Consider the following 12,318-nt stretch of genomic DNA (forward strand, 5'->3'; position numbering starts at 1 on the left):
TGCTTTGGCCAGCAAGCCTCTCCTATGGAGTTCGTCCAGACCCTCCATCGGAATCAGCTTCACAGCCAGCCCTGCAGATTTTGGACACTGCGTCCCATGGTTACGTGAGACACTTTTATAAATTTTATATTTGCGAGTGTTTCCTGTTGATTCTGTTTCACTAGAGAACCCTAACTAATACAGCTTGGTAACAGGAGTGGTTCTTAAGAAACAGAATCTTAAAATGGGTTTTTATGAATGGTTTTCTTCTCTAACTGGACTCAGAGGCATTAAGGACTCTGATTCCCATAATCAGAATGACACTCCCAATCCATGGAGTGAGTTGGCAAAAGAGATCGTCAAAATATCACTATTTGATTCTCCTAATCCTTTGCTTGTATGAAGGCAGGCTCTGGGGGATAATGTTTCTGACATCTTTATGGAGTTTTGTGGAAATGAGAGGTATAAAGATGTTGGCTGGTTGTTGTTAGATACACTGGATACATTAATGAGTAAAAGGGATGGGCTTAAGGCTTCGAATACTTAGGTGCCGTCTGACAGATGTAGACATTTCTATGAGTATCCTGAAGGAAAATCTTATTTCCTGTAGCCACACACTTGAGATCTCCAAAAATCAGACTCAGAATCTTACTGTTAAAGTAGCAACTTTACAACATAAACTGAAATCTCAATGTTACATGGTGTCTGCCATTAAAGTGAGGGCATTAATTGGAAAGGAGTGGGACCCTGAAAAATGGGATGATGACATATGGATTGGTAATGATGTTGGGGGTGAGGTTGAAACCCTAGGTCATGCTGAGTCTTCTCTAGATAACCCTGTAATGGTCTGCCCTGAGGAAATAGCCACCCCACCTCCAGCCTGCCTTGAGGAGTTTTCCACCCCACCTCCTCCTGAAGGGATTAGCCGTAGAGTGATTAATCCTGTTTCACCAGATGAAACTGCAAATGAATGCCCAGAAGCAAATGGCTTGGAAGATATTTCTAATTCTTTTCATGACCCACCCCACCACCCCTCAATCCTTCCAGACCTATAATGAGACTAAAGTCCCAACAGGCACCTAAAGGTGAGGTACAAAGTATCACACATGAGGAGGTACATTATACTCCAAAAGAATTGTGTGGTTTTACAATTTATATAGACGGAAATCAGGGCAATATGTGCGGCAATGGATTTTAAGGGTGTGGGATAATGGTGGGAGGAATATAAGACTGGATCAGGCTGAATTTATTGACATAGGCCCACTAAGTAGAGATTCTGCATTCAATGTTATAGCTCAAGGGGTTAGAAAAGTTATTAACAGTTTGTTTGGAGGGTTGGCTGAAACATGGATCAAAAGGTGGCCACATTACCTGAGGTTGAAATGCCAGAACTGCCCTGGTATAATGTAGATGAGGGGATCCAGAGGCTTAGAGAGATTGGAATGTTAGAGTGGATTTATCATGCAAAGCCTGCCCTTACACCCCAGGAATGTTCAGAGGATGCATATTTTACCAGAACAGTGAGAAATAAACTTGTGAGACTAGTGCCATCATCCCTGAAGAGCTCTGTAGTTGCACTTCTCTGTAGGTCAGATATTACTGTAGGAACTGCTGTCACTGAGCTGGAATCCTTAAACACAATGGGGATGACCAGATCCCACGTTGGCAGAAGCCAGGTGGCAGCACATAATCGCCAAAGACAGGATAGACGAGGTTATTATAATAGACAGCAAACTCAAAGCAGGAGTCAAAATGATATGACTCTCAGAGATTTGTGGCATTGGCTAGTAAATCATGGGGTACCTAGAAATACAATAGATGGGCAGTCTACTAAATTCTTATTCAAGCTATAGAAACAAAAGAGTTCTAGGTCGAGTGAACAGAAGTCTAACCTGAATTACAAAAGCACAGAGTCAAAGCCCCTTAATCAATTTCCAGACTTGAGACAGTTTACAGACCCAGAGCCCCTTGAATGAAGGGGGCTAGGTCCCTTTGGGGGAGAACCCTGTTACACTGCCACAAATTTATACTGTTAATCTTCCTCCAAGCCTTCCCCAAGGACACCAACAGCCTTTTACCAGGGTAACTGTGCATTGGGGAAAAGGAAATGATCAGATATTTCTGGGATTATTAGACATTGATTCAGAAGTGACATTAATCGCAGGGGATCCAAAACATCACTCTGGTCCACCAGTCAGAGTGGGGTTTTATGGAGGCCAGGTGATCAATGGAGTTTTAGCTCAGGTCCATCTCACAGTTGGTCCAGTAGGCCCCCGGACCCATTCGGTAGTTATTTCCCCAGTTCCAGAATGCTTAATTGGAATAGACATACTGAGCCACTGGCAGAATCCCCACATTGGCTCTCCAACTCGTGCAATGAGGGCTATTATGGAGGGAAAGTCCAAGTGGAAGCCACTAGAACTGCCTCTACTTAGCAAAATAGCAAATCAGAAGCAATACCAGATTCCTGGAGGAATTGCAGAGATTACTGGCACTCTTAAGGATTTGAAGGATGCAGGGGTGGTGATTCCCACCACATCCCCATCCAACACTCCTATTTGGCCTGGTTAGAAAACAAATGGGTCTTGGAGGATGACAGTGGATGATCATAAGCTCAACCACGTGGTAACTCCAGTTGCAGTTGCTGTTCCAGATGTGGTATCATTGCTTGAGCAAATCAATACATCCCCTGGTACCTGGTATGCAGCTATTGATCTGGAAAATGCTTTTTTCTCAATAGCTGTTAGTAAGGACCACCAGAAACAATTTGCTTTCATCTGGCAAGGTCAGCAATATACTTTCACTGTCATATCTCAGGGGTATATCAACTCTGCAGCCCTATGTCATAATCTTGTCTGCAGGAATCTTGATTGTTTCTCCCTCCCACAAGACATCACACTAGTTCATTATATTGATTTTATTATATTGATTAGACCTAGTGAGCAAGAAGGCGCAACTACTCTAGACTTACTGGTAAGGCATTTGCGTGTCAAAGGATGGGAGATAAATCCAACACAAATATGGGGACCTTCCACCTCAGTGAAATTTCTAGGTGTCCAGTGGTATGGGACATGTTGAGATATCCCTTCTAAGGTGAAGGATAAGTTGCTGCATCTGGCACCTCTTATGACCAAAAATGAGGCACAATGTCTAGTTGGTCTCTTTGGATTTTGGTGACAACATGTTCTTCATTTGAATGTGCTACTCTGGCCCATTTATTGAGTGACCAGAAAAGCTGCTAATTTTGAGTGGGGACCTGAACAAGAGGAGGCTCTGCGACAGGTCCAGGTTGCTTTTCAAGCTGCTCTGACCAACTTGGGCTGTATGATCCAGCAGATCCAATGGTGCTGGAAGTGTCAGTGGCAAATAGAGATTCTGTCTGGAGCCTTTGGCAGGCCCCTATAGGAGAATCACAATGCAGACCCTTAGGATTTTGAAGCAAAGCCTTACCATCTGCTGCAGATAACTTCTCTTGTTTTGAGAAACAGCTTTTGGCCTGCTACTGGGCCTTAGTAGAGATTGAGCACTTAACCATGGGTCACCAAGTTACCATGAGACCTGAGTTGCCTATCATGAGCTGGATGTTGTCTGACCCACCAAACCATAAATTTGGGTGTGTGCAGCAGCACTCTATTGTAAAATGGAAATGATATATATGAGACAGGCCCAGAGCAGGTCCTCAAGGCACAAGTAAGTTACATGAGGAAGTGGCCCAAATGCCCATGGTCTCTGCTTCTGCCACATTATCTTCTCTTTCCCAGACCAGAGCTAGGCCTCTTGGGGAGTTCCTTACAATGAATTGACTGAGGAAGAGAAAACTCGGGCCTGGTTTACAGATGGTTCAGCACAATATGCAGGTACAACCTGAAAGTGGACAGCTGCAGCACTACAACCCCTTTCTGGGGTGTCCTTGAAGGACAGTGGTGAGGGGAAATCCTCCAAGTGGGCAGAACTTCGAGCAGTGCACCTTGTTGTTCATTTTGCTTGGAAGGAAAACTGGCCAGAGGTGCGTTTGTATACTGACTCATGGGCTGTTGCTAATGGTTTGGCTGGATGGTCAGGGACTTGGAAAGACCATAATTGAAAAATTGGTAGCAAAGAGATCTGGGGAAGAAGTATGTGGATAGACCTTTCTGAGTGTGCTAAGAAATGAACATATTTGTATCCCATGTGAATGCTCACCAGAGGTGTTTTTAGCAGAGGAAGGTTTTAATAATCAATTGGATAAGATGACCCATTCTGTGGATACCAGTCAGCCTCTTTGCCCAGCAACTCCTGTCATTGCCCATTGGGCTCATGAACAAAGTAGTCATGGTGATAGGGATGGAAGCTGTGCATGGGCTCAGCAACATCGACTTCCACTCACAAGGCTGGCTTAGCTGCAGCCACTGCTGAGTGCCCAATCTGCCAGCAGCAGATACTCACACTCAGCCCCCGATATTGCACCATTCCCTGAGGTGACCGGCAGCTACTTGTTGGCAGGCTGATTACGTTCGACCACTCCCTTCATGGAAGGGACAGTGATTTGCTCTAACTGGAATAGACACATACTCTGGATATGGGTTTGCTTTTCTTGCATGCAATGCTTCTGCCAAAACTACCATCTGTGGGCTTACAGAATGCCTTATCCATCATCATGATATTCCACACAGCATTACTTCTGATCAAGAAACACACTTCACAGCAAATGAAGTGTGGGAATGGGCACATGCTCATGGAATTCTCTGGTCTCACCATGTTCTCCATCATCCAGAAGCAGCTGGATTGATACAATACTGGAATGGCCATTTGAAAACTCAATTATGGTGCCAACTAGGTGGCAGTACCTTGAAGGGCTGGGGTAATGTTCTCCAGGAAGCTATTTGGTGCTGTTTCTCCCATAGCCAGGATCCATGGGTCCAGGAACCAAGGGGTGGAAATGGGAGTGGTACCACTCACTATTACCCCCAGTGATCCACTAGGAAAATTTTTGCTTCCTGTCCCTGCAACCCTGAGCTCTGCTGGTCTACAGGTTTTAGTTCCAAAAATTGGGAGTGCTTCCACCAGGAGAAACAACAATGATTCCATTGAACTGGAATCTAAGACTGCCACTTTTGGGCTACTCGTGCTCCTGGATCAAAAAGCCAAGAAGGGGATTTCATTATTGTTTGGGGTGTTTGACCCTGACTATCAGAGAGAAATAGGACTGCAACTACACAATGGAATTAAAGAAGGGCTTTCTTGGAATATAGGAGATCCCCCTAGGGCGTCTTTTAGTACTGCCATTCCCTGTAATTAAAATCAATGGAAAACTGCAACAACTCAATCCAGGCAGGACTACCAATGGTTCTGAAACTTCCAGAATGAAGGTTTGGGTCACCCCACCAGGCAAAGAACCATGACCAGCTGAGGTGCTTGCTGAGGGTAAAGGGAACATGGAATGGGTAGCAGAAGAAGGTAGTGATAAATATGAACTATGAGCATGTGATCAGTTGCAGAAACATGGACTGTGATGTTTTGTTCCTGTTATACTATTTAAGTTGTAAGATATCAAGTTTAAGAATGAATATTACCCAAGGACTTGTACCTTATTCTGGAGAGAGTTAATATGTTTCCAGTTATATACAGGACAGTTGAGTATTTTTAGGTGAAAGGAAAAATGTTTGTTTTAATGTTTTTTATTTTGAAATCAGGTATGGTTTAAGGTCATATGTATAGCTGCCAAGTTGACAAGGGGTGGATTGTCATGATCAGGTTCATGTGTCAACTTGGCCAAGTGGTGGTACCTGTTTGTCTGGTTGGACAAGTGCTGGCCTGTCTGTTGCAATGAGGACATTTCATAGAATTAAATCATGATCACATCATTTGCATCCACAGCTGATTCCATTTGTAATCAGCCTAGGGGCATGTCTTCTGCAATAAGTAATGCTTAATCTAATCATTGGAAGCCTTTCAAGGAGGATTCAGAAGAGACAGGCTCTTTTCCTCCTTCGGCCAGTGAGCCACTCCTGTGGAGTTCGTCCAGACCCTCTATCGGAATTGTTGGCTTGACAGCCTACTCTGTGAATTTTGGACTCTGCATTACCATGGTTACATGAGACACTTTTGTAAATTTTATATTTGTGAGTGTTTCCTGTTGGTTCTGTTTCTCTAGAGAATCCTAACTAATACAATTTATCATGGATTACCCAGTTTCAAGGGTAGGCCATGAACATGGGATTCATTTCACAGACCTAGAGGTCATTAAAGGATAAAATAACCTTCTATAAAGGAAACTTCCCCACCAAATTGCAAAAATCTTCAGTATAACCTGGTAGTGATAATCATCAAGGAAGCAGGTAAATGTCCCCCAGGGGGTGGCAGCAGAGATGTAGTAGTAGTTTACAGAAAATATGGAATGTGGACAGACCTCACTGAAAAGACCCTCCAGGAAGGTTCAAGATACATGTCCTCTCCCTGACATCAACAATGTTAACTCTTCAATAGCACCAAAGGAAACCCAGCTGGAGGTTAGTTCCCCTATGCAGAATGATCCCAAGGTTGTTAGGGTGGTCAAGGCAGAAAATTTAAAGCAAACTGTAGAAATAGAGACAGGGTATGGAAATAAAAATGCGTGGGTAGAATGGATTAAGTATACAGTCTAGAATCTAGACAAAAGCAACTGTTGTGTTTGTGCAACAGGCTGACCAACTGCCTTTATCATGCCCTTTCTAAATAGGTACAGAAAAATATGAAAAGGCGTTCAAATTCATGGCACTCTTTCAGAATACTACGTTGTCATATGTTGTCCTCCCTTTTCCCTCCAGGCATGGGTGGAAAAGTCCAGGCCATACTGTTTCCTGCCTCCATCCAGGAAACCACTCAGCCTGCCTCTCTAGATGGGAAAATAGGGCTCCAGGACCTTGGAACCACGATCTCGTGTACCCAAGCATAGGATGTCACTGAGGATAGTACTCGCTATTTCTTCAGTTTAACTATGCCCCGAGCAGACCTTTGATGTTCCTCTGACCATTACTACCTGAAAAGTGGAAGGGGGCCTGTGCTCTGGTCCAATTGGCCATTCCATTCACCCTGGCATTTGAAAAGGAGGAGGAAGTTCTAGCCCAAGGGAAAAGAAAGAAAAAATGCCTACTTCGTGCCTTTGATGATTGAATTCATTTAGACAGTATAGGGGTGTCACAGGGAATCTTGAATGAGCTTAAGGCTAGGAATCAAGTGACTGCAGGACTTGAGTCATCCTTATTCTGGTGGGTCACCATCAACAAAAATGTGGTTCAGCAAAGATTTATCAATTATGCCAAGGATGCAGTTAAGGAATAGCAGAACAGTTGGATGCTACTAGCTGGACAACATGGGAGAATAGGATGGTGCTAGACAGGATGCTAGCTGAAAAGGAAGGCATTTGTGTTATGGTCGGGGGAGTTGTTGTACGTTTATCCCAAATAATACAGCCCCATATGGAACTGCTTTACAAGGCCTAACAGCCTTATCCAAAATTGGCAGAAAATTCAGGCATTGATAACCCCCTCATGGGATGGTTAGAAAGCTGATTTGGGAAATGGAAACTGGTGACACTGTCCACATTAACTTCTTTAATCATCATAACTGGGGTGCTCGCAGCACGTGGGGTATTACATTATCCCAGGTGTCCATCCCATGTATCCCAAGGGCTAGCTCAGAAACTCATTGAAACTGCCCTAACCAAGCAAATTCCTGTTCAGTAAAGGCAAAACAGTTCATACCCCTTAAAGAGGAAGATTGCTATGATAAGTATGAAAAAGCTCTTATCAAATTTGAAAAAAAAAACCTGAATGTAAAAACTAAAGGAGTTAAGAAAGAAAGAGGGGGAATTTGTAAGAATAAAATTAAGTTTAGCTTTCACACAACATGGCACAGGATGAGAGAACAAAATGGCTCACACTGGTCTTATAGGCAGGGAAAGAAGGCCTCTGCTGCAAGCTTAGAATTGGTGCCAAATACTTATATGTATAGAAACAAGTTTAAATAAGTAGCAGCTAGGATCACTGAAGTGTAAAACATAATCAAAAGCGGGAACCTTCTGTGGTAAATTTGAATTAGTTAGACTGTCTGGATATGCTGTAACCTCTGGAGTATCCAATCAATGGAGAAACAGGTGAGGGACCTGCATGCTAAGCTTAGGGTATAAAATCTGTGGCATTCTATTGTTTGGTGCACCAGCCATCATTTTTTTTGGTTGAATGCCCATTCTTAAAAGATCATGAATAAATTCTTTTCTTCTCCACCACTGGATGAATGTTTGTTCTTTTTCAGGTGTGGCTTCTTTATAACAGAGTATTAGTTTATATATGGGAGCTTATTTATCTTTAAGCAATTTGAATAGAGCTCTTTTAAGACTTTTTATATGTTAATTTGGTATTACCATATCTGGAGATAGGAAAATATACATCAAACATACCGACAGATACAAATACAGAGCTTATAGCTTCAATTAAGAATTTTTCAGCCGATGAATGTGAGAATGATAGAGGGAGAAGGGCTGGGGGCACAAATGAAACCGGAAGGAAAGATAGACAATAAAGACTGAGATGATATAATCTAGGAATGTCTAGAGTATACAATGATAGTTACTAAATGTGTGAATTAAAAAATGTTTTTGCATGAGGAAGACCAAAGCAATGTCAATATTGCAGGGTGTTGAAAATAAATGGTAATTCATATTTTAGAACTTTAACTTATGTATGAGACTAACGCAAAAAATATTTATTTTGACTAGTGCATCTCCTAATATAACTTTTATGGACAGCTTAATTGAACACTATAAGTACATGGGACCTTGAATAAGGCATGAGACTTTGTAGGTTCATCCAGAGTGATGCCCCAATAAATCCCAGAGTGATTTGAACAATGAATAAAGAAGTATTTACAAAGTCCCCTTGGGGGAATGGCAAGACAAGTAGAACATTCAACTGCCCCATTTGGAGAATTCCTGATATTCTCGCAAGCAGTGGGGACAACCAAAGCAGTAGGCCAAGCCCTCAATCTTGGGGTTTGTTCATATGAAATTTATGGATAGACTAAGCCTACTTAAAATTTGGCCTAGGGTGGGCCATGGTGGCTCAGCAAGCAGAAATCTCACCTGCCATGTTGGAAACCTGAGTTCAATTCCTGGTGTCTGCCCATGAAAAAAAAAATTAGGCCTAAGAGTCATCCCCAGAGAACCTCTTTTGTTGCTCAGATGTGGCCTCGCTCTCTCAGCCAACATGAAAAGCAAACTTACTGCTCTGCCCCTCTCTATGTGGGATGTGACTCCCAGGGGTGTAAACCTTCTTGGCAATGTGGGACAGAAATCCTAGAATGAGCTGGGACTCAGCATCAGTGGATTGAGAAAACCTTCTTGACCAAAAGGGGGAAGAAAGAAATGAGACAAAATAAAGTGTCAATGGCTGAGAGATTTCAAACAGAGTTGAAAAGTTATCCTGGAGGTTATTCTTACCCATCATATATATATCAGCTTTTTAGTTAAGGTATATTGGAGAGGCTGGAGGGAAGTGCCTGCAAATGTAGAGCTGTGTTCCAATAGCCATGTTTCTTAAAGATGATTGTATAATGATATAGCTTTCTCAATTTGATTGTGTGATTATAAAAAACCTTGTGTCTGATGCTCCTTTTATCTATGGTATGGGCAGATGAGTAAAATATATGGATTAAAAATGAATAACAGTGGGAACAAATGTTAAAATAAATTTAGTAGATTGAAATGCTAGTGATCTAAGAAAGGAAGTGGTAAGGGGTATAGGAAGCAATAGGGGAACAAAGGCTCAAATATATTGTGTAAATGGAAATACTAGAAGTCAATAAGAGGGAGGGGTAAAGGGTATGGTATGTATGAGGTTTTTCTTTTTTCTTTTTATTTCTTTTTCTGAATTGATGCAAATGTTCTAAGAAATGATCATGGTGATGAATATACAACCATGTGATGATACTGTGAGTTATTGATTATATACCAAGAATGGAATGATGATATAGTGAGAATTTTCATGTTCACACATTACATTTAAAAAAGAATTAGAAAACTAAAAAAAAAAGAATGTATGTGCTTGTACATTGTTTTATCAATAAGAATTAAAAAAGAGAACTTTTCAGCCATGAGTTAGACATAAAAACATAGAAATACAGAATTAAATAGAGCTAGTTTTCTCTTCTTGCTCCATTCTTATATTTTTATCAGAATTTTTGCTCTTGTCAGAGGGGACACATTGAAGTTGTTTATATAAAGTGAGAACCTAAGCTTTCCCATAATAATTTGTGGAGGAGAATTTCAAGATTTTCTTTTTCCTGATGTGCAATATTACAGAAACTTTGACCCAATTCGCAGGCCTATCTGACTCTCCAGTTTATTGCATGTCAGTCCCTTTCCAGGTCAGTACAATCAGCTTTATTTTAAAAATATTTTAATTAACAAATCTTCACACACATAGAATCCATACTTGGCATATAATCAGTGGCTGACAATACCATCTCATAATTGTGTATTCATCCACCATAATCATTTTGAGAACATTTGCATCACTCCAGAAATAGAAATAAAAAGAAAAAAGAAAAAACCCAAACATCCTATACCCTTTACCCCTCGCTCTCATTGACCACTAGTATTTCCATCTACCCAATTTATTTTTACCCATTAACCCCCCTATTATTTATTTATTTTTATCCATATTTTTAAATGATCTGTCCTTACCCTGGATAAACAGAGTGTGCTGGTTTGAAAGGATGTATGTACCCTAGAAAAGCCATGTTTTAATCCTAATCCCATTTTGTAAAGGCAGCCATTTCCTCTAATCCCTATTCAGTACTGTATGTTTAAATTTTTAATTAGATCATCTCCTGGAGATATGACTAAATCAAAAGTGGTTGTTAAACTGGATTAGGTGGAGATGTGTTGTCATGGTCAGGTTCATGTGTCAACTTGGCCAAGTGGTGGTACCTGTTTGTCTGGTTGGGCAAGTGCTGGCCTGTCTGTTGCAATGAGGACATTTCATAGAATTAAATCATGATCATGTCAGCTGCATCCACAACTGATTCCATTTGTAATCAGCCAAGGGGAGTGTCTTCTGCAATGAGTGATGCTTAATCTGATCACTGGAAGCCTTTTAAGGAGGATTCAGAAGAGACAGGCTCTCTTCCTGCTTTGGCTGGTGAGCCTCTACTGTAGAGTTCATCCAGACCCCCCTTCGGAATCATCAGCTTCACAGCCTGCCCTGCAGAGTTTGGACTCTGCATTCCCGCCGTCACATGAGACACTTTTATAAATTTTATATTTGCAAGTGTTCCCTGTTGATTCTGTTTCTCTAGAGATCCCTAACTAATACACGTGTCTTCACCCATTCTAGGTGGGTCTTGATTACCTTACTGGAATCCTCTAAAGGAGAGATTCAGAGAGAGCAGAGAAGAATGGCAGAGCCATGAGAAGGCCACAACAGAGAGTGCTGCAGAACCATGAAGCAGAGAGTCCCCCAGCCAGTGACTTTTGGTGATGAAGAAGGAAAACGCCTCCCAGTGAGCTGGAGAGGAAGCTAGCAGATGACACCGTGTTCACTATGTGCCCTTTCAGCTGATAGAGAAACCCTGACTGTGTTTGCCACGTGCCTTTCCAGTTGTGAGAGAAACCCTGAACTTCACTGGCCTTCTTGAATCAAGATATCTTTCCCTGGATGCCTTAGATTGGACATTTCTATGGACTTGTTTTAATTGGGACATTTTCTCAGCCTTAGAACTGCAAACTTATTAAATTCCCCTTTTTAAAAGCCATTCTGTTTCTGGTGTATTGCATTCTGGCAGCTAGCAAACTAGAACAAGGGGCATCAGACACAAGGTTTTCACAATCACACAGTCACACTGTAGAAGCAATATTGTTATACAGTTGTCTTCAAGAATCAAGGCTACTGGAGTACAGCACAACTGTTTTAGGTACTTCCCTCTAGTCACTCCAATACACCATAACCTAAAAAGGGATATCTATGTAATACATAAGAGTAACTTCCAGGATAACCTGTTGACTCTGTTTGAAATCTCTCAGCCACTGAAACTTTATTTTGTCTCATTTTTCTCTTTCCCCTTTTAGTTAAGAAGGCTTTCTCAATCTCATGATACTGGGTCATGATGAAAGCTGGGATTTCTGTCCCATATTGCCAGGGAGATTTATACCCCTGGGAGTCATGTCCCATGTAGTCCCTTAGTTCATTAGCCTACTTGGCTTAGAGAGAGAGGCCACATCTGAGCAACAAAAGACGTTCTCTGGGGATGACTCTTAGGCATAATTATGAGTAGGCTTAGCTTTTGCTTTGCAGGAATAAGTTTCATATGGATGAACACCAAGAT

General features: G+C 41.7%; 1 long non-coding RNA gene across 1 annotated transcript in view; it reads left to right on the plus strand.

Moving 5' to 3' along the window:
• Window positions 1-11,770, plus strand: part of LOC143673971 (uncharacterized) — a 122,837-nt gene extending 111,067 nt beyond the window's left edge. The window contains exon 3 of the long non-coding RNA XR_013170792.1: window positions 11,331-11,770. This is a non-coding gene — a long non-coding RNA (uncharacterized LOC143673971). The remainder of the gene's footprint in view (window positions 1-11,330) is intronic.
• The last annotated feature ends 548 nt before the right edge of the window (window positions 11,771-12,318 follow it).

The sequence above is a fragment of the Tamandua tetradactyla genome, chromosome 2 (genome assembly GCF_023851605.1).
Source record: "Tamandua tetradactyla isolate mTamTet1 chromosome 2, mTamTet1.pri, whole genome shotgun sequence".
Classification (NCBI taxonomy): Eukaryota; Metazoa; Chordata; class Mammalia; order Pilosa; family Myrmecophagidae; genus Tamandua; species Tamandua tetradactyla.